Source organism: Arvicanthis niloticus, chromosome 6 (genome assembly GCF_011762505.2).
Source record: "Arvicanthis niloticus isolate mArvNil1 chromosome 6, mArvNil1.pat.X, whole genome shotgun sequence".
In the NCBI taxonomy this organism is placed as follows: domain Eukaryota; kingdom Metazoa; phylum Chordata; class Mammalia; order Rodentia; family Muridae; genus Arvicanthis; species Arvicanthis niloticus.
Genome location: NC_047663.1, coordinates 93,239,589 through 93,259,882, shown reverse-complemented (window position 1 = coordinate 93,259,882; position 20,294 = coordinate 93,239,589). Strand labels below are relative to the sequence as shown.

The 20,294-nt window shown below is 46.2% G+C and overlaps 1 long non-coding RNA gene across 4 annotated transcripts; it reads left to right on the top strand.

Annotated features, from left to right (window-relative positions):
• Positions 1 to 16,055: 16,055 nt before the first annotated feature.
• LOC143442874 (uncharacterized) lies at positions 16,056 to 18,241 on the top strand. Of its 4 annotated transcripts, none has more exons than XR_013111455.1 (3): positions 16,056 to 16,114; positions 17,363 to 17,513; positions 18,037 to 18,241. It is a non-coding gene; the product is annotated as an uncharacterized LOC143442874 (long non-coding RNA). The 4 variants fall into 4 exon arrangements; XR_013111454.1 differs by having other exon boundaries at positions 16,071 to 16,114; positions 17,336 to 17,513; XR_013111456.1 differs by lacking the exon at positions 16,056 to 16,114 and adding an exon at positions 16,137 to 16,269.
• Positions 18,242 to 20,294: the final 2,053 nt, after the last annotated feature.

Sequence of the window (20,294 nt, the reverse complement as noted above, 5' to 3'; positions counted from 1 at the left end):
CAAAGCTTCCTTGACTTAGATCATTTGATTTTTCCCTCTGGTACTTACCGACATCTGAGAAGCAGCTATGAGTTGGAACTGCTTTTCAGGATGACTCTTCCGGGTACCAGCAATGTCCGTTTTCTGATTGTCATCACTAAACAGTGCTCCTTAGTGTCATCTATGGCTTTTAGTGGGTCTGCCACTTGAAAGAGGAACCCACTTTTAAAATAATTCTCACAGTGACTAGCAGGCACTACTTCAGGTTGGCTTTGCTGGAATGTCAGGAGTGACATACCACCCACTTAAGACCTTGACTCCACCTAGAAAACAGAGTTGTCCCCGATCTGCTAAGCCTACCTCAGCTCTGAAAGAAAGAGGCACTTCTTCAAATCTGCTCTTAAGTATCTTCCTCAGATTAAGGGGGTAAGGGGTGGGGTGAATCCAGGCTGACCTGGACCTTGCTATGTAGACCAGCTTAGCTGAACTTGTGGTGATCCTCCTGCCTCAGTCTTATTTACCATCACACAAGGCCTTTAACTCATTTTCCTCACCACAAAGCCTTTCCAAGTTGAGCGGGCTGGGAAGGAGGGAGGGTCTGGTTTGACTGCTGTTTTGAAAGTTGCCACCATCAGGAAATGTGTACTATGCTCTCTAGGCTGTTAGGCCTCAGACTTAGGACAAAGGCTAACCAATCAAAGCAGACTCTGGCCGCAGTCTTCCCAGCTGGCATGCCCTATGATGTCAGCCATTTTGGCTACCATTCCCCTTTTACCTCTTGGTTCCTGCTCTGCCATCTCTCTCCCTCTCCCATATGGCTCCATTCAGCCTGCCGGCCATGAACACTCTAGACTCCTCCAGATGCCCCTGCCTATGCCCCCTCATACCAACAATAAACCTCCTCCTCCTCCAAACCAAGGAGAGTCATGCCCTCATTTTCTTTATTTCATTCACAGACATTGGTCCCCAGAACCAACTTAAGCTGCTACCTGCACCCCATCCCCTTAGGGCCACTCGTTAGTTGTCCCCACTGCTTTCCAGCCCTTCTTCCTGTCTCTTCAGATTGTCCTACAAGAGGTTTCGGTTATAGCCCACTCTTGCTCTCTCTTTGAATCTTTGTCTCCAGGACACTATTTCCTGCATGAAGCCTCAGGACACGTTCCATTCTCTTAACCACCCACCTCTGCATTCATGCTTCTTCTCCTCTGCTGTCCTCCGTCCTCCTGTTGGGGCTGGGAGCACCCATTAACCTTGGGTAACAGGTTGGGGAGACACTGCTCTGGCATTATGCAGTATCCATTTAAAGAAAATTACTTAAATCAGGCTGTAGTGGCACAGACCAATAATCTCAGCATTCAGGAGGCTGAGACAGGAGGATTGCCATGATCATGAGGCCAGCCTTGGCTTCAATGGGTGTCATGTTTTCCAGGGTCAGCAAGACACTGTCCAGAAAACAAAAAGAGCTGCAGGTAAGAGCACTTGCCACCAACCCTGGGGACCAGAGCCAAAGCCCCAGGTGCCACATGGAGGAGAAAATCAACTTCCACAAATTGTCCCCTGACCTTCACGTTTGTGCTCTGACACACACATGCACACATGTATACACATGGATTAAATAAATAAATGAAAAAAGATAGTTATATAAATTTTCAGAGAATTAAAGGAAAATAAGAAAATTAGATATAATTACTTTCTAAAAAAAAAAAATTAGATTAAAAGCAGTCCTCTAGATAACTTTCCCCTAAAATGCTTTGAATGAGACCGTGAATTTCAGTGGGGCGGTAGTGGCTCATACCTTTGATCCCAGCACTCAGGAGACAGAGGCAGGTGGATCTCTGAGTTTGAGGCCAGTCTGGTCTATAAAGCTAGTTCCAGGACACTCAGGGCTACACAGGGAAACCCTGTCTTGAAAAACAAACAAACAAAGACAGTGAATTTTTTCCATGGATCTTATGGACAATGATGCAGACTCTCCAGGAATTTGTTGCCTTTCTCCTGGCTGATTCAAGGGGCCACTTCCACCCTTTTCAGCTCATTTCTAAATTCTCTCTTCTTATCCAACTGTCCATTTGCCAGCAGAATCGCACAGGCTTAGACGTGTGAGCTGTAACAGGAAGCGTGGCACAGCTGGGGGCTGCCATACATTTGGCCTCTACTTGGCAACAGTTACTGGAACTCCAAGAAAGCAGCCTGTGTTCCTAACCGGTGTCTTTCCTCTCAGTACTGCAAACATTGGGGTTCCCTGTTGGCATCCATCACAACACCTTGAGTGTGACCTCAGCTCAAGCTTCCCAGAGTCACACCAATACCAGATGCACACTAGGCATCTGCTTCCTCTGTAGCCCTGCCCACCATGTGACTATCAACCCTGGCAACCCTTAGGCTTCTTGGTGAACCTCATAGGTCTACCACATTTCTTGGTCTACCACATTCTCTAGGTCTAGTCTTTTTTTTTTTTTTTTTTTTTTTTTTTTTTTTTGGTTTTTTTTTTTTTTTTTTTTTGGTTTTTTTTTTTTTTTGGTTTTTCGAGACAGGGTTTCTCTGTGTAGCCTTGGCTGTCCTGGAACTCACTCTGTAGGCCAAGCTGGCCTCGAACTCAGAAATCCGCCTGCCTCTGCCTCCCAAGTGCTGGGATCAAAGGCGTGCGCCACCACGCCCGGCCCAGGTCTAGTCTTCATTTATGACCCAGCTGGAAACAGTGCAAGCTTACTCCTCAAAGGTTCCCTTGACACCGAAAGCCTTCCAGAAAGTCACCTGCAGTCCTTTCTCAGTTTAGCCAGAAGAAGTTGCCGCTATGACCTACTGGGAGCTTTGAGCCTACGCAGGAAAAATGGCACCTGCACTCCTAGGCCAGCCCAGGCAAGCCCTTGAGTCAACTTGGAACTTAAGCAGAGAATTCCTCACTGCCACCAAGGTGAGCCACAAATGTCCTTGCAGTGGGAGAGAGCAGTGACAGAGAGCCAGAAGAGGGAAGTTTGGATGTGGATGCAGAACAGGTCACTTGGATCCAGGGAAAACACAACAGGGCAGGCATCCTGCAGAAGCTGGGAGTCCTGCACACTTCAGCTTGGAGCATGTCAGAAACCATCATCCAGGCACACCAGGCATGACTCCATGTGAACCTTCTCTAGTCACAGGGTTAAACCAAACCACTAATGGTATTGCAGATGAGCACAAACAGAAAATTAAAGCCTTAACGTATCTTCTTTGAGATCTCTGTATTAGGCTAGAGAGATAGCTCAGTGCTTAAGAACACACGTTACTCTTGCCAAGGACCTGTGTTCAGTTCCCAGCACCCACATCAATCAGTTTACAAGGGTCTATGACCCCAGCTCCAAGGGGTCTGACACCCTTAGTCTCTGCAGGCACCTCTCACAGTGGACACATACAGATAAATAAGACTTTTAATAATAAATAATAACCTGTGTCTGTCTTGTAGGTCCTCTTGGGTTTTAGCCTGAGATGATGCAGCCCCCTCTTCCACCTGTAGTCCTCATGGCACCTAACTCAGGGAGCATGGGTCACTGTGGTGTAGACGTCACCTGGCATGGTCCTGACACATTTTGCCTAGCATGACACTGTCAGCGTGGGGAAAGTCTTCTTATCTTCTTATGCTGATGGAAGGGTAAGGTGATTATGTGTTGCAAAATGCCTTTTTTTTTTTTTTTTTTTTTTTTTTTGCTTGTTTGTCTTGTTTTGTTTTTGAGACAGAGTTTCTCTGTAACAGTTCTGGTTATCCTGAGACATGCTTCACTCTGTAGACCAAGCTGGTCTTGAATTCATAAAGATCTGACTGCCACCGTCAAGAGTACTGGGACTAAAGGCATGTACCACCACTACCCAACATAAAATGCATATTTTGTACATGCTGACTGGGACTTCCCACCTATGGGCATTGCACATTCTTGTCATTAAATAAATGACAGAAAATTATAAATAAATATTTCATTCCAGCAACTTGAGTAGCTTTAAAAAAAAATCACTTCCTGGAAATGGATAACTTTTCCTCTTCGACCTGCTAAGCTTCTCCTCTGTATTCTCCCATCCTGTCTTGTCTAGAGGATAAACATCGCTGTGTGAAGGAAACTGTCTCACTTCAGTGAGTGGGCAACATTGCTCTTCAGGCGCGCCACTGTCATTTTAAAGAGAAGAGAAGGCAAGGCTGATTAGATGGCTGGAGGGTTAAGTGCTCGCTGTGCATCTGGGCTCACATCCCAGCACCCACAGAAAAAAAAGCTTGGGGTAGCAGTACACACTTGATTTCCCATGTTAGGAAGGAAAACCAGAGGATCCTGGTGGCTCCCGGGCCAGTGTAGCTCTAGGTTCAGTAAGAAACCATGTCTGAAAAGTAAAGACAGAGAGTGAGTGAGGAAAACACTCAGTGTTGACTTCTGACCTCCTCCATGTACATGTGTGTACATGTTCACACACACACACACACACACACACACACACACACACACACTGCACTATATACTGTTAATCTCAGACAGAAGTAATCTGTGAAACCCTGAGCTGGCCATGTACCTACAACAATGCACAGTATCTGTCTTTAACTCATTACTGAAGCCCTGAAAAACTATCAAAATGGTTTTCAAAAGTTTATTTTGAAAAAGCATATTCAAAAGTTTTTCTGTATCAGAGAAAATCTTGTACCTCAGATCCAGAAAATCTTGGAAAATAACTCAAATACGCTATGATTAAATTCAAATTTCATTGTTGGTTTATTTGGGGCTCGTGATTTCAGACAGAAAAAATGTGTGTAGTGAAAAACACTGGCCAGACAATCTGCTTGTAAGACTCTTGAAATGTCTTCTTAACGTAACACCAACTCAGTCCATGTATACTCAGTACAAGTACTGTGGGACACAGGCTGGTTACTGCATTTGAATTCACCAAGTTGAAGGGCCTGCAGGACTCGAGGAAGCCTTTGGACTCAGGGGACTGGCACTTGGCCCTGATGTCGCCATTTCTAGTAGGGGCATATGGCAGACTTGATCCTGCCCGTTTTCATGAGGCCGCCCTCACCTGATTGTCCAGAATCTGTAGCTGGTTCCCAGTTTTCAGAGTCAACATTCTCACTGCTGGAGTGAGTTTCAGAGGCCCCTTTCTCCCAGCAGGAAGCTGAATAAACATGCAACTGAGGAGAGGCAGGAGCCTGGAAGGAAGACACAGCCTGTGTGGGTTCAGTGACAAGCACCTCACACTGCTCCACTGTATTGGCCTTGCTGGAGCTTGTTCAGCACCATACACAGAAGGAGTTAGCTGGGGCTTATTTGTCTAGGATTACTTTGAGCAGGGATAGAGGAGAGCCCTGCTGAAACATTCCTGTAATCACAGTGCTCAGGAGGCCAAAGCAGGAGGGTTGCTGTAAGTTCAAGGTCAGCCTGAGCTCTAAACCATCCAAGGGAATAATAATAATAATAATAATAATAATAATAATAATAATAATAATAATAAACCTGGGGGCTGGAGAAATGGCTCAGTGGTTAAGAGCACTGACTGCACTTCCAGAGGTCCTGAGTTCAAATCCCAGCAACCACATGGTGGCTCACAACCATCTGTAATGGGATCCGATGCCCTCTTCTGCTGTGTCCGAAGACAGCTACAGTGTACTTACATACATAAAATAAATAAATCTTAAAAAACAAAACAAAACAAAAAAAAAAAAAAAACTGCTGAGCAGTGGTGGCACACACCTTTAATCCCAGCACTTGGGAGGCAGAGGCAGGTGGATTTCTGAGTTCGAGGCCAGCCTGGTCTACAGAGTGAGTTACAGGACAACCAGGGCTACACAGAGAAACCCAGTTTCAAAAAACAAAACAAAACAAAACAAAAAAACTACTTCAGTAACAGAAGAGAAAGAGATGTCCCAGCAGTTCAAAAAAAGTACTTCCCTTCAAGTTCAGTTCCCAAGACCCATGCAAAGTACCTCACAAATGCTTGTAACTGTAGCTCTAGAGAGATTCAACGCCTCTGGCCTGCAATGGGACCGGCACTAACATGTACCTACTTATACACAAGTACATATAATCAAAAATAAATCTTTTCTGAAAAAGAAAAGAGTTGGGGCTGGAGAGATGGCTCAGTGGTTAAGAGCACTGACTGCTCTTCCAGAGGTCCTGAGTTCAAATCCCAGCAACCATATGGTGACTCAACCATCTGCAATGAGAACTGATGCCCTCTTCTGGTGTGTCTGAAGACAGCTACAGTGTACTTATATGCATAAATTAAATAGATAAAATTTTTAAAAAGTGTGATCTTGCAGTGATGGCCTTTAATCCCAGCACTCAGGAGGCAGAAGCAGGTGGATCTCTGAGTTCAAGGCCAGCCTGGCTACATAGTTAGTTCCAGGACAGCTAGGGCTACACAGAGAAACCTTGTTTCAAAAAAAGCATAAATAAATAAATAAATAAATAAATAAATAAATAAGAAAAGAGTAAATCTGGTCTCAGGAGGATCTGGCTCGGTGGGGAAGACTGTGTGCTTATCCATAAAGGAAAATTCTATGTGCCCCCTTCCATCTTCTCTCACCTCATTCTGAGCTATTCTTAGACTTACTATATAGCCGAGGATGACTGTCCACCTCTGCCCTCTGGATGGGACTGTATCCATGAGCCGATGCCTGATCTATGAAGTGCTGGAGGGCAAACGCTAGCCTTCGTGCATTCTAGACACTCTACCAACAAGGTCACAGCCCCGTACCCACACCAGCTCCTGTGTCCTGCCACAGGAGACGTCACAACCTGGTGACCCCTCCCTGTGTGGCTGGAGACTAGCAGCACCCTGTCTCTTCTTGTCTGGAGATATGTCAGTTGTGGCAGCCAGAAGATCAGCGTCATAATGCCCTTTTTGAGAAGAAGAGGCCTTATTTAATAAATTCTCATAAGCTGGAAGGGATCTGGGAGCAAACATCAAAATTCAGGGACACACACACACACACACACACACACAAGTTTTAGTTTAAATGTACTGAATCATTTTTGCTAGGAAGCTTTTTTCCCTGATCAAATTTGCTGCTTTTACACTATTGTGAGCCATTTGTTTTAATTTCATGGTTTTCAAAAGTTTACAGTTTTACAAAACTTGATGTTGAGGAAGTTCAGTATAATGTTCATTGTCTGGTGAATTTGACATTCATTTGTCTTGCGTATGTTTGCAATAGCGGCTTTTGATGGCCCTTGACTCGTATCAGACATACTCCAACTTATTAACCACACATATAAACACTCATGCATTGAGACCCAACTGGCTCGTAAAATATGGCTGTCTTCTGATGTGGATTCAATTTTGCACAAAGGGGGCCTGGTGTCTCTACAGGAAAGCACACACACACTGGGGTGTTCTGGAGCGCTGATTTAAAAAGGGGTTCGTTCCAACTCAGCAACTCTCCCTTTGCTCCTTTCCACTCACCACCCTTATGTCTGCAATAAACCTGACAAAAACTTCCAGAAGGAAAATAAGAACACTTGCATTTGGAGGAAACGCTGGCGAGCAGCCAGAGACTGAAAGGACGCTGGCTAATTTTGCTCTTGTTTCTCTGCCAATAACTCCTTGGCCTCTGCACACCCTGCACAGGCCAGCCCCAAAGATGATTCTGATCCTGTCGAAAACTCTTGGCACGTGAGCCGATGAATCATGGCAGTTTGAACTTCCTCTACTCTGGATGGACCAAGTGCTTCTCTTTACAGACTCAGTCAGTCCTGGTGATGGGACAATGAAGATATCCTGAGGGTGACAAAGCTGCTCAGCTTGCTTGTCACACAGAGGGTGGGACTTCAGCTGCTGTCCCTCATTTAGAGATAGAGGTGACCCTTCGTTTTACTAGAGAGAGGGAGGAGGGAGGGAAGGAGGGAGAGAGGGAAGGAGGGAGGGAGAGAAGGAATGAGGGAGGAAGAGAAAGAGGGAGGGAGAAAAAAGAGGGGAAGAGGAAATGAAAGAAGGGAGGCACGGGGCCTGTGGTACAAACCTGAGGAGGCTGAGGCGAAAGAACCTTCAAGTTTGAAAATAGACTGGGCCACAGAATGAGATCCTGTCCAAAAGAAGAAGAAGAAGAGAAAGAGGAAGAGGAAGAAGCAAGAAAGAGAGAATGGAGAAAGGAAAGCCAGAAGGCAGTGTCTTGACTACTGTGTACATGGAGTTGATTTTCAAATACATCCTCTAGACTGCATCCTCCTGCCTCAGGCACCTTCCCAGCTCACTCTGCAGACCCAAAGCTTTACACCCATCTTGAGCAGGCTGCTTTGGGGGATTATTTATTTTCTGAGTTTGTGTTGCTTGGGATAGAACCCAGGGCCTCCTGGATGCTAAGTGAGATCTCCAGCAACGAAATGGTACACCCACAGCCCAACAGCCAACACCCAGGCAGAGGCTCAGCTAATCCTGAGGCGAGCTGGGGTCTGACTCATTTCATCCACAATCTGCAAGGCGACTCAGAACGTGCTAGGTACAGGTGGAACCTTTTGGATTTTTTAAGTGAGGAACAAAGGGCCTAACTATCCCTGTGCCAAAGTGATTTAAGAAATAGAGTTGAGGGCCCTTTTCCTAAGAATACTTTTATGGGGTTGGGAAAGAGGTTGGGATGGGTTGAGTATCAGCACATGACCCCGGAGAGAAGACAGACACTCCTGCACAGTGATTGTGGGTGATGCTGTCTCTGGGCTGATGGTCCTGGATTCTACAAGAAAGCAAGTTGAGCAAGCCACTGGAGAGGGTGGGCGGCCATCTCACAGCTGTGTGGGGAGCTGTCTGCAATGCAGACAACATGGGGAGCAGGTGACCTCATGGTCCTTGTCTCTGGCAAATGTGGCCGTACCTCTGACAGGTGTCGGGAGACCAGAGACAGCAAAGAGAGTTTGTGTGTCACCTTCTGGCCAGAACCCACAGTGAGTTCAAGACAACAAATGAAAAGGCGGAAACAGGCAGAGATGAAAGCTGTAACCAGCACCTGGGCAGCAACAACAGGAGGGACTCAAGTCTGAGCTGCACGGGGATTTTACAATCAGCCCGATGGTGCCACAAGCCTTTAGTCCTAGCACTCTGGAGTCAGAGACAGGAGGATCTCTGTGAGTCTGAAGCCAGCCTGGTCTAAAGAGCGACTCCCAGGACAGTCAAGACTACACAGAGAAAACCTATTTGGTGGGGTGGGGAAGATTTACCTGATTTACAGAGCAAAACCCAGTCCAGAAAACCCCCAGTAAAGGCTCTGGTAATATACATGGGCAGCCAAGGCCAGTGGACAGTCAGACCAAGAGTTCTCCCCTGCCTGTGCCCCAGAGTAGGGAACAGAACTGGGCCCTCTGCTGCCTCCACAGGAGAATTCCACATCCCGTGTCTCAGGAAGAGCTCCTGCAGGGCTGCCTCTGGAAGCAGATATTCCCAACTGTTGTGGTTTCTTGGAAGTAAGCCAGGCGTGAGCCTGTGGCTTGAATTCCTCACTACTCAGTGTACGTGGCTGGCTCACGTACTAAAGCTCAATGCTGAGCAAAAGGATTCAGTGGCTTTTTTGGTGACGCCTGGGCAGAGCTGCATGTTCTCGTTCCTCTGCCCCAGCACTAATAAAAGCTGAAACCTGCAGATCATAAAACGTCTCTTTAAAAAATATTATGTTACTTTATTTGTATATTTGTGAATGCATGTGCTTGTACAAATGCAGGGGTGTGTGCGTGTTTGAGTGCATGCCACAACCCGGGGGTAGAGGTCAGAGGACACCTTGTAGGAATCTTCTCTTCCCCCACGTAGTGAATCCCAGGGACTGAACTTAGACATGAGTCTTGGGTGGCAAGTGCCTTTGCCCTCTAAGTCATCCCCCAAACCCAAAATGGCTCTTTTAAAAGTGAACAGTGTAGGTTAGATATGGTGGTGTGTGTCTGTAATCCCAGCATTGGGAGGTAGAAGCAGGAAGATGAGGGGTTCAAGACCAGCCTCAGATACATGGTGAGTTGTAGGGCAGCCTGGGATATGTACTGTTCTCAAAAACATAAAACAAAAAAACCATGGGTTGGGGATATAGCTCAGTTGGTAGAGATTTTACTAAGCCCTGGGTTCAAACCCCAGCTCTCCCTTTAAAAGGGACTGAGAACTAGGGAGAGGTTGAGTGGGAGAAGTGCTTGTGTAGGTATAAAGACCTGAACCCAAAACTCCAGTGACCCGAGTCTGTCAATCCAGGGCTTGTGTTGAGGTGAAAGGCCAGTGAGTACAGGGAAGACAACTGAAGACCCTGTCTCAAAACATGGCGCAAGGGGAGGAGCAACACCCAAGGTGTCCTCTGACCTCTGTATACATGCTTGAGCATACAGGCACATACATGCACACATGCACACACACATGCATACACGCACACATGCACGCGCACACACACACACACTTCTAGTACCTCAGTATGTGATTTTAGGAAATAAAGTCTTTAAATGGGCAGTCAAGGTTATATGAGGCCATTGGGATAGGGAAGGCCCTGGTCCAATATAAATGATGTCCTTCTAAGAAAAGATCAGGACACACACTTAGAAAGAGGGACACCTTTGTGAAGATAGGGAGAAGGTACTTCCTAGTCAGGGAGACAAAAACAGAGACAAGATCAAGCCTGTCATGGACTTGTCTCCAAGCCTCTAGGATTGTGACAGAATCAATTGGTGCGGTCGAAGCCACACAGTCTGTGCTAGTTACTCTGGCATCCCAGGACTTTACCCCTCAGGTCTTCCTCTCAAAAATCAGGAACACAGGCCAACTAGGGACTCAGCTCAACAGAACACTTTACATTCCATGTCCAAGGCTCTGCATTCCACTCCTAGCAACACAAAAGGTGTATAGAGCAAAGGGATGCTGAAAAATTAAGCTAGACCTGGTGATCCACAAGGAATACCAGGACTGGGAGTATGGAAGCTTGAAGGTCAGGAGTTCAAGGTCACCCTTGACGTATTCCTTTTCAGGACACTTAAGACAGGGCTGCTTAAGAACACACAAACAAAATATCTGTAATGTCCCCCTCCATGATTCTGTGAAACCCGCTGGTCTTATTTATAAGCCGTCCTCTCCTTGAAGTTAGGCGGTGAATCTCCTAAGGCAATGGGTCATTTCCATTTATTTGTTGGATTTCCTTATTTCCAGATCATAACTCAGAAGTTGGCATATAAATGTTACCAGAATAACTTTTTGAAATAAAATGGGAAATGAGAAAAAGGAATTGTTGGTAACCCAGGGAAGATCATTTTCATAAACCAAACTCTAGTTTCTCAAGAGAAAATAATTCAGTGTTCAGCTCTTGAGAGAACTTTTTACATCAAAGTATGTTTGTCTGCTCTTTTTGTGTGTGTCGGAGGGTGTGAGTTCTGTAGTGATTTGTAATGTAGTCTTTGTTTAAAATTTGTAATTAAAAACAAAATAAGTCCTTCAGGATTGTGGAGATGGCTCGGTGGGTAGGTACTTTCCAGCCAGACCTGAAGACTTGTAGTTTAGCTCCAGAACCCACGGGAAAACACAGCAGGTCTGAAATCCCAGCACCAGGAGATGGCAGTAGAAAGGTCCCTGGGACTTGCTGGCTAGCTGAACTGGAGAGCTCTAGGTTCAAGTGAGAGACCTTGCTTCAGTATCTAAGGTATTGCTCAGGGAAGACACCTCACGCCAACCTCTGGTCTCCCAACACATATACACATGCACCCGTACATATGTGTACTCACGTAAGTGAGCACGAATACGCATGCGCGCCACGAACACAGAAATATAAAGCACAGTATATGAACATAATTCTCAACAGAATGTGTTTCTTCTTGATTCTGGATGCTACCATGCTTTGACTTTTTGTTTTGTTTTTTGTTTTTTGGGTTTTTTTAGATCCTGGATGTGAGACTCCTCTCCTGCCACGCTATAGGAAATACATTCCTTTCGGTCTGTTTTGATGGATTTCTTGTATGTAGAAACAATGTAATTTTCTTTTTTTCTTCCCTTTTCGTTGCTTTTGTTTTTCGGAGACAGGATCGCTTGTCAGCGATGAAAATTTTCTTGCCAATCAACAGTCTGCCGAAGCACAGCGTGATGCAGTAAGTTCTTGAAGACTCTTCCAGGTTGTCTAACAGTGATGCTCAGCTGGCCTGGGAGGAAAGGTAACCTGGACCAGTTGTAGGTGCCACCTGGCTAGAGCCCACCCGCCATCCTATGAAAGACAAGACTGATCCCCACCATCAGAGAGGCGATGCTCTGCACCAGAGCGCGCCCTCGTGACCTCAAGCTCCAGGACCTCATGCTCTGGGCCCTCTCCCTAAATCCATGCTCCCTCACGACCCAACTCGGAGACCCGGGTGCCATTATCCTTTCCCCCAGGATCTCAGGCGGGGACCTCTGCCGGGTGGCTGGAGCGGGCTCGGTGCTCTCGGGCGCCGCCTAGCGCTAGCCAAGTCGGCTGCCTGCTACTCTCGGAGGGACGGGCGGCCCCCACGCCCAGGCGCTGGCGGCCGACCCGGCTTGGGGTGGGGCAGCCTTGGGTGCCACTGCCAGTGCTGGCAGCCATCGAGACTGCTCCTGCCTTAGGATCCCGGCGTCTCTTTTGGGGGTCCCAGAGGCGTGAAGTGTGCAGTGAAGGGCACTGGTGGGACGGGGTTGAGGCCCAGGTCTCGTTTCAGTCCTTCCACATCCGCTTGTCCCTGCAACCGGAGGCGCCCTGCCGCCGCGCTGGGCCAGCTTCGAAACCATCCCTGGAAGCTGTCCAGACGCCTGCAGTCTGTTAACCTTGGCAGATCGCTAGGACCTCCGGGAATTTTTAAGAAGACAAGTATCTGGATCCCAGGCTGATTGACTTGGTAGTGTATTTTTCACGCTCACCCAGTGAGCCCTAAGGCCCTCGGTGTGAAAAGCACCTATTAACTGTGAGCTGCAGGTCCCTTTTGCACCAAGCCCACTTAACGGCGTGTGCGCACACCCCCTCGTGTCTTCCTTCCAAAGTGTTGGCTCTGCACTAACCTAGAAGCACAGGTCCTGGGTCTAGCCTGGGAGTTTTGCCCTCACCCAGGAGGAGGAATGGGGTCTCTTTGTTTTGCACTAGACTCCTGCAAGACACTGTCCTCGGCCAGGTTAAGGCAGACTCAAGACTAGAATCTGGATTCTTGAACTTCCTGTCCAGATGGAGTTGCCAGGACTAGCAAATAAAAGTGCAGAGTATTCAGTTAAAAACGACTCTCAGACCAACCATGAAGAATCTTTTAGTTTATCTGAACTATTGTGCAGGGAAGCCTGTAAACGCGGCGCTGGGGGGCGTGGGAAGAGAGGAGTTCCGTGAGGCCGGCTTGAGTTACTGGAGCTACCCTATCTCAAAAAAGCAAAAAGAAAAGAAAGAAAATCAAAAAAGGAAAAGGAAACTCAAATATGTGGACTGACTGTTATAGATCTGGAATTAACAGGGTGTCCTGTATTTTATCAGACACGAGTATGCCCAGAGGACACTCCCACCCCTGCCGCAGGGGACCCTAGCTGCCTATCTACGGCTTATGTGCTCAGGCTAGGCACTGAGAGCCACCAGCTAGCCTATCACGGGGTACTGATGCCCAGTTTGAGACTTCCCCACCAGCTCCAGATCTTGCTTCATGCTCTCACTTAAAGCTACAGGGTCTTCTTGGAAACTTCCTGGTAGATACAGAGCCAAGCAAGGCTGCAAAGTCTACAGCAGTGCCAAATACCTAGGAAGTGGAATGGCCGTTGGCAACAGTAAAACCCAAATTTACAGTTTTCCCCAAACCTGGTCCTCTAGTCTGGACTGCCAAGCCAGTCTCGATGGTGAGTTCCAGGTTCAGTGAGAAAGCCACTCTCAAAAACAAAAACAAACAAACAAAAACCCACAGGATGATAGTGTGGAGAGACAGCTCAGTGGTTAAGGGCAATGCGGCTCAGTGGTTAAGGGCAGTGTCTGCTCTTCCGGAGGCCCTGGGCTCCCAGAGGTCTGACGTCTGCTTCTGATATCCGAGGTCACTGCGTGCAAAGCACCCACACACATAAAATTAAAATAAACTTTCTTAAAAGGTGAAACATGACGGACCAAGGCATGGGACACTAACCTCTGGCTTCTGTTAGAACACACAACTCGCACTTGCACACTCTCAGGGGACACATTGTGTGGAGTCTTAAAATCCAACAAATACCTGAAGTGTTCCTGACAACAGCCCTGGAATCCGTGGCTACCTCTTTAACCTCAGGGCCCAGCAAAAAGTAACAATGAAAGCCGGGACAAAGCCAGTGAAATGTCACCTTGTGTGAGCAGTTTCTGTTCTCCTTTACTCTCTTTCTGTGGAGATTGTGACGGTAGTATTCATTAAGTTTATTATTTAATTTCATCATTTTAACATATATATTAATATATATAAAAATTTTATATGTCTGAGTGTTTTGCCTAGATATATGTTTGTGCACTCTATGAATGCCTGGTGCCCAGAGACCAGAAGAGGGTGTTAGATCCTTTGGAACTGAACTTACAAATGGCTGCAAGCTGGGAAACAAACCCAGGTCCTTTGCAAGAACAGCCAGTGCTCTTAGCCAATGAGCCCCACCCCACCTTTTTTTTTTTTTTTTTTTTTTGACTCAAGGTCATTATCTATCTCAAACTGCCCTCAGATTCTCAGTTATCCTCTGGCCTCCCATCACCCAAGTGATGGCATTACAGGCATGGCCTACCATGCCTTTTTTAATGAAGGTTTTTGTTTTGTTTTGTTTGTTTGTTTTGTTTTGTTTTGTTTTTGAGACAGGGTTTCTTTATATAGCCTTCACTGTCCTGGAACTCTGTAGACCAGGCTGGCCTCGAACTCACAGAGAACCTCCTGCCTCTGCTTCCTGAGTGCTTGGATTAAAGGCGTGCACCACCACTGCCAGGTTGCTGACTGAATTTTAAGAATGGTCTTATGTAGCCCAAGGTGCTCTCAGGCTCAGTCCACAGCCAAAGATGCTCCTGACCCTCCCTTTCTGCCTCTACCACCTTGAGTGCTCAGATTATCAGTGAATGTTACCATGCCCAGACAGGAGCTTCAAATATCCATGCTAAAACAGATTAAGGTGCCTGGGATCAGCATAAAGTACACCAGCCACACTGAGTTGTCATTATCAAGGGTACTGCCAGCCTAGACAGGAAAGCTGTCATCTTAAGGCAGTATGGGTGATTCAAACTGACACAAACCCTCCTCACAGTCAAGCCTAGGCTCAGTGGAGATGACAAGAAAAGGAAGGCAGTGGTAGCATCACAGGGCGAGCATAGGGAGCAGTGCCTGGCCAGACCTGCAGCTCCAGGGAGTGGGGACCACAGAGAGCCCAAGGGCTGTGGCAGAGAAATCTCTCCTGTTCTGAGACTGCAAGCCCAATGTGTGCACATTGTCGCTTCACTGCAAAACACAAGTTAGCAGCTGGACGACAGCTCGGTTGGTAATTGCTTGTCATGCACACACATGACCTGTGCCTCTAGGTAACGTTAGTGCAGAGCCAAGATTTTGGAAGGAGGATCAATAGCAACCACAATTTTAAGGGGGGGGGGTCAGGGGTATCACCTTAGTGGAAGGATGAATATCAGGCTAGCCTGGGCTACAGTTGAAGACCCTCTCTCCAAAAGCAAAACAAAGAGGACAAAACAAGAAGCCAGAGCCTTAAAGAGCCACACAGACTGACTCTAGCTATCCAGGACTCTGGAACAGATACCAGGAAGGTGTTCAGAGGTTTCAAATGCCTGTCATCAGCTATGTGTTGAGTTCAAAGCCAGCCTAGGCTACATAAGACCACATCTCAAAGAAAACACGGGCTACGTCACCTACTGTGCACAGGGGTAGTGCCAGCCTAGGTAGGAGACTTTACACTGGATGTGATGACACATGCCATGATCCTGGCACTCAGAGAGGTGTACAGGCAGGAAGCTTTCCAGTCTGAGACTAATCTGCGCCATATAGTGAGTTCAAGGCCATCTTGAGCCCTGAAGTACCTTACGCAAGGTCTTGGGTCTTGCAGCTAGGAGATAACAAATTGATAATGAACCTGATCTTTGCATCTGTTTTGCAAAACTGCCTCACACTGTTCAGTCACGTCAGGATCCCTCCCACTCCGCCCACTCTGGGCGACCTCTGAACTGTTTTTCTGACTCTATTCTGTCTGTTCCAGAGTCCTGGATAACTAGAGTCAGGTCAGTCTGTGTGGCTCTTTAAGGCTCTGGCTTCTTGTTTTGTCCTCTTCGTTTTGCTTTTGGAGGGTCTTCAACTGTAGCCCAGGCTAGCCTGATATGCATTCTCGCACTTAGATCTCCCTAGAGACGTGTGGTCTGGCTTTGCTCAATGTAAGGTCAGTAAACTCTCTCCAAGGCATTCCGTGGATCAGCTAGTCTCTTCCTTTTGGTGACAGAAAGGGATTGTCTTGATCTCTCTGCCCATCGTGGAGCCTCTGGGTTGTTTCCAGTTTGAACAACCATGCTGCTGCTATGGTCATTTGTGTACAAGTCATTCTGTGACAGATTGTCACTCCCCATGGTCTTAGTACATTACACCCTCACAAGTAGACTGAACCATCTTGCCAACACCAAAACATCACCAACATTTGATACTATTCTTCTGGGGGGGTGCTGTTTGTTTTGCTTTAATTTCTTTTTTTTTTTTTTTTTTTCTGAGACGACAGCATGGTCTGTGTAGATCAGGCTGGCCTCAAACTCACAAAGCTCAGAGAGCCGTCCGACTCCAGATCACTGGCATTAGAGCAGTGCGCCACTACATGCTCCCTTGCTTTAATTTCTATTCTATTCTATTCTATTCTATTCTATTCTATTCTATTCTATTCTATTCTATTCTATTCTATTCTACCAGTGTAGAGAAGTACTCATTGTAAAATTGTTTTGTTAACATTAGTTTTGGGGAACCAGAGTCTCACTATAAAGCCAGACTAGCCTGGAACTCTTAGAAATCCTCCAGCCTTGGCCTCCTAAGTATTAGACTACAAACACGTGGCACCATACCTAGTTTCCTTTATATTTGTGTGTGTGCGCGTGTGTGTGTGTGTGTGTGTGCATGTCTGTGAGTGTGTGTGCATGTATGTGTGTTATGCAGGTGCACAGATCTGTGTATATGTGTGCAAAGGCTAGAGAAGAGTGTTGGGTGCCCTGTTCTACCACTGAGCCTTATTCCTTTGAGACAGAGTCTTGCATTGATCCTGGAAATAGAGCTAGGCTAGCAGCCAGCAAGTCTCAGAAAGCCCCCACCGTGCGGGGGTTACATGTAGAATTGAGGCCACATAAAGTTATCTCTTTTTAAGAGCTGGGATTTGAACTCAGGTTCTTGTACTTGTGCAGGAGACACTCTTCCCTACTGAATGATTTCTGTAGGCCTCCTTTACATTTTCTAAATGCTATCCTATACAGGCTAGAAAATTCAAAATTTTTTGCCAGGAGGTGCTGGGGAGATGGCGATGGCTCAGGGGTGAAGAATGCTTCCTCTCTTGAGGGAACCTGACCTTGAACCCAGCACTTATGTGGGCAGCTCACAACCACTTCTAACAGCAGCTCCAGGAGAACCAGTGCCCTCCTTTGGACTCTGCAGGTACTTCTACGCATGTCCACACACCTCTGAATAATTAAACATAAAGCATCTTGAAAGCAACTATTGATTGATTGTTTTAAATGGGAGGATTGTGGAATCCTTGACCAAGCCAAGATCTTCCCCGGCATCATGGCCTCATTCCCAGTTGTTCTGTGATAATAGTCTTATCCCATAGGATAAGACTAAATACTAGATTCTGCCCCACCCCCACCCCATTCCCTGTCTGCCCCCTCTCTCCTTCCTATCTCTCTTCGTATACTGGGGATTGAACCTAGTCCATACTAACCAACCACTCACCACCAAGCCACATCCGTCCCCAGCAGCTTGGGACTTTTGGCATATAAGTTAGATAGGTAAAGTTGGGAGCAGGCTCACTATCCTATTGCAAGGATTCCATGTTACATCATCCAGAAGCAGCCATCTTCTAGGCAGGGGACCATTATACACGGGCTTGGAGAGACTACAGCGAGTTGGATAAGAATGCACGTTTTCTAAGACCCAAATGTTTATGGTTTTTCTTCAGGGATCCAGTCACAGTCTTGGACTCAGAACACTAAAAACAAAACAAACAAAAAACAGCCCTGCAAAATATTCCAGGAGAGGCTGGGATGGAGGACAGTGATGGAGATTTGCTTTGTTTTCATCTTTTGTCCTGGTGGAAGTGGGACTTGGCGGTGCCTCTGGTGACCCTCTGCCATGTCCTTCTGAATAAATAATAGCAAACTTGTTGCCTTCAGTGATCTCCTTGGGCGCTCTCCAGGCCGCTCTCTTTCTCTATGCCCTCTGTAACAGCACAGTTATGCAACTGCTTAAGCAGCTGGGTGTGGTGGCACAGGCTTGTAAAGCCAGCAGAAGGAAAGTTGAGGCAGGAGGATCTTGAGTTCCGGGCCAGCCTCGGCTACAGATTGGACAAAGAAAAAAAAATAGAGAGTAAGTGTAAAAAAAATGACAGACGCTAGAGAGATGGCGCAGTGGTTAAGGACATTTGCTACTTTTACTAAGGACCCTGGATTGGTTCCCACCACCCTCACAGTGCCTCAAAACTGCTTCTAACTGCAGTTCTGGGGACCCAGTGCCCTCTCCCTGCTTCCTGAGGCACTGCATGCACACGGTGCACAGACATACCTGCGAGCGGAACATGCAAACGAAAATAAACAGTTATTTTTAAAAAGGAATAAAAACCAAGCGTTTTTTTTTTTTTATGTGTGGTCCCCGTTTTGTCTCTCCAACGAGGCATCTATGACACTCACATTGTGATATACGAGGAACAGTCTATGTCATTTTTATAAAAGTTGTAGCCGGGTGGTGGTGGAGCCTTTACTCCCAGCACTCAGGAGGCAGAGGTGGGTGAATCTCTGTGAGTTCGAGGCCAGCTTGGTCTACAGAGAGAGTTCCAAGGCTACATAGAAAACCATGTCTCAAAAACCCAAAAACAAACGTTGTAAAAGACGACCCATCTACAGAAGGGTGTACAAGATAGTTTATCATAACACAGATTACCCCAAGTCCAGATGGGATCAGTCAGTCCCATCTCCCTGGAACCTACCCTGTGCCCTTTCTCATTAAGATCTTCTTGCATCGCACCCTGATTTGCATTTGATTTCTTTCTTGCTTAGACTTATAATTTTATGTACATTCCTAAATCCTGAGTCCTGTCTGGGAGCATGTGCTGCAGGCTTCTGTCTGAGGACACGCTTGTCATTGCACGCTGTCTGTTCAACCTCTGAACACCCACAACCTGTTTATCCCTTCTACTGGTGATGGACTTTTGAATTGTTTTCATTTTGTTGTAAAATATTTGTCTTATTTATTTATTTATTTATTTATTTATTTATTTATTTATATATTTTTTAACTTACCAGGATTCTCACCAGGCTTACCTTCAGTCTATAGATTAGCCCCAAACTGATTGTTGAGTCCCTGTATGTGTGATACAGGACATGGATACATTATTTAACTAATTTTTTTTTTTGAGTCAGACCCACCCAGCCTGGCACTCACTATGCAGCTCAAGCTCATAGCAATCCTCCTGCTTTAGTACTGATATTGCAAGCATGTGTTACCATGTCCAGATTATTTTTATTTTTATTAATATGTATTATTGTACATATTCTAATGGGTATTATTATATTTTCTTATTACATATATTCCTTATTATGCTTCCTCATTTATTTTTAACTTTTTTTCCTGACGAATTCTTATAGGGGCAAGACTAGCGCTGAACTCTTCCTGATCCTTGGCCTCCATCTCCTCAGTGCTGGGGCTATAGGTTATAGGTACTCACACAGGAAGCTCTTTTTAAATCTTTTGTAGTAATATAGATTTCATGTATTTATTTTTTTATTTGGTATGTGTGTATATATGTACATGTGACAGTGTGAGTGTGGAGGTCAGAGGTCAGAGAGACCCTTGTGACTGTTGGCTCTCTCTGTCCACCATTTGGGTCCCCGGGCTCAGACTCAGGTCATCAACCTTAGTGGCAGGTGCTTTTCCCACTGATACACATCACTGACCCCATAATATAGTTTCAGTTTCTCAAACAGAGATCTAGAGGTTATTGAAAAATCTTCATTATTTTTATTTTATTCCTTAACATGGATATTTCCTTCTTTCCTTTTTTTTTTTTTTTTTTTTTGAATTTGTGAGTGAGGGTGCCCTAGGGAGGAGAGAAAAGGGCATAAAGTCCTTGGCTGGAGTTAAGGCAGGTGTGTGCCATCCAACCTGGGAATGGAACTCAGGTGATCTGGAAGAGCAGGAAGCACCCTTGACTGCTGAGAAGTC